This window comes from Protobothrops mucrosquamatus, unplaced genomic scaffold, assembly GCF_001527695.2.
Source record: "Protobothrops mucrosquamatus isolate PMUCROS unplaced genomic scaffold, P.Mucros_1.0 scaffold1042, whole genome shotgun sequence".
Taxonomy (NCBI): domain Eukaryota; kingdom Metazoa; phylum Chordata; class Lepidosauria; order Squamata; family Viperidae; genus Protobothrops; species Protobothrops mucrosquamatus.
Window position 1 is genome coordinate 227,736 of NW_015387274.1, and position 2,640 is coordinate 230,375.

Here is a 2,640-nt window from a genome sequence, read left to right on the forward strand (position 1 = left end):
TGTTAACTCTTCTCAGATTATGCTTGACAACAAATGTGTTTCCAACCCCACATTCCCTCTCGACATTATTTCCAAAAGAGAGAAGTAGAAATAAACTTCTGAACCATTTGCAACAAACTTCCTCCTAGACTGATCCTTATTTCTTTCCATATGAAAGGCACTGAAAAAAAGAAGTTCAATCTTTCTTCCATCACCCACTCTTCCGCATGAAATAGTCCATGGCTTTATATGTGAGACCACTGTAGTTTAGCTTAGCACAAATCAAGGGCAGCAATCCTTGTACAATTAATGTGGTTGCAATAAAACATCATCTTTCCTCTCCATTCACATGGTATTTTACAATTCTTTAGAATTTCTCAAAAAGATAATGGGTATAGTGAAAGACAGATCATCAGCTATATACAGAACATGGAGAAACAAGACAGGCTCCAGGTTGGCAAAGTTGTGTGACAAGGCTGAATACGCTCTTCTTATGTATTCAACCTATATGCTGAATATGTATAAGGGAAGCTGGACTGGCTGAAAAGCCACACTGCTTGGATCCACTCATATACTACACCAATTCATTATGACAGCCTAGATTCTTGGGAAGAACTCAAAGCTTATGAAGGCCAATACCAGCTAAAGAATTGGTAGCTGTGATTTCACATTTTTTTGCATATTATAATAATAACTTATTACATTTATATGCTGCTAACTCCCCGTGACACTGCTCTGTGCTGTTGACATTATCTTGTAGTCACAAATGCAAAGAATCTGCAAAGTCTAATTAAAGAACAAGGTGCACAGTGAAAACAGCAGTAAAAAAAAAACCAAAATAAGCAGAACAGTCAGGCTTAGATAATGAAGATAGCAAAGTAATCGATAGTTTCTGCCTTTTATGATCATAATTTTGAACTTTGTTGTTGGAGAAGACTCCTGAGAATACTGTGGACAGTCAAGAAAACAAAAAAATCAACTCAGAGTTCTCACTACCAGCAAAAGTAGCCTAGCAAAAAATATCCTACTCGAGACACATTATTTGATGATCTAGTTTTCTTGAGAAGGCTTTCATGCTGGGAAAGGTGGCTAGAAAGAGGGGAAAAAGAGGAATATTAGCAGCATGGTGGTTAGATTCAGTCTTAGTGATAATGAGTGCACCACTGAAAGACATGACGCACCAGATTAGGGACAAATGGTCATGGACAAAATCCATCTATGTAATCGCTAAGAGTTGACACTGATTTTATGACACATAATCAATCAACCTTATCATCAGCAAGAGCTTAGGACTGAGTTTCTCAGTGTTCTGTGGAAATCACGAATTCTGCAGGAACTTGATGAGATTGCTTAAAAGAAAAAGGCATTCATTCAAACACAGTTATTTTTTAAAAAAAATCACTAGAGATTTTTTATTATTATTATTGGATTTCTTCTTTCTTTTTCCACTACATATTTTTGTCCCCTTGGTCACAATCTAGGCCTGTAGACTTTAAGACCAATAGATATTCCCTGATTATATTCCCATTATACTTGAGCTAGAATTTTGTTTCTCCAATATCCTCTTCTGAGAAAAAGAAAGAGTAAAAATAACAGTTGTATCTTTTGTGTGGTTTCCTTTAGCATTGTCATCTGCATAATATAGCTGGTACATCTCAATTTTTCTTCCTATCATATTAAATGTATCTGAATTTTAACCCTACTGAAAACACTTTTAAAAATCTGAACTACTTAAATTCTTGTTTGTTTGATATCTGAATCACTTTCTACCTATGAATTTTTTTTTGGAACTATGTTCTAAAATAATCTGCCTGAAAGATTTTGCTCTCAGTTTTACAATTTGCAGGTGACTACAAGTGGTCCTTGACTTACAACAGTTTACTTAGTGACAGTTCAAAGTTATAATGGCACTGAAAAAAGTGACTTATGACCATTTTTCACCTTTGAAGCATCCCCATGACAATGGCATCAAAATTCAGATGTTTGGCAACTGGTTCATACTTATGACCGTTGCTGTGTCATGTGATCATCTTTTGTAACCTTCTGACAAGCAAACTCAATGGGGAAGCCAGATTCACTTACCAACCAGGTTACTAACTTATCAACTGCAGTGAATCATTGTGGCAAGAAAGGTTGTAAAATGAAGCAAAACTCACTTAACAAATGTCTCAGTTAACAACAGAAATTTTGGGCTCAATTGTGGTCGTACGTCGAGGACTACCTGTAGCTAAATTTAAAGTTAGCACATTACTGGAAATGTATCCTCCCTTGCCTGAATCACCTTTTGTTCTTTTGCAATTGTTGTACCAAGAATTATTAGCCAATCTTTCCAAAGTAAGTAAAAGTTTCTTTAAGAAAGCAAACCATATATCCTCTATGAAAGAGAATATTTCATTATTCATTGATTCATAGAAATTTTCTCCTTGGCTGCTTGCCTGGAAGCCTTCACATAGATCTGAATGTTATTTATCTTAATGGATCTGACACTTTCTCTCAAAAAGATTTCAGAGCATAAAGTTAGCAGATATGGTAAACCTAACTGAATATTGGCCATTCTTCTCCTGAAGTGGTTGAACTAGACAATCTTCCGCCATTCTTTTTTCTTTTTTCTTTTGCAGAGGGCTCTGTCTGTCTGTCTCTGTCTCTCTCTCTCTTACACGC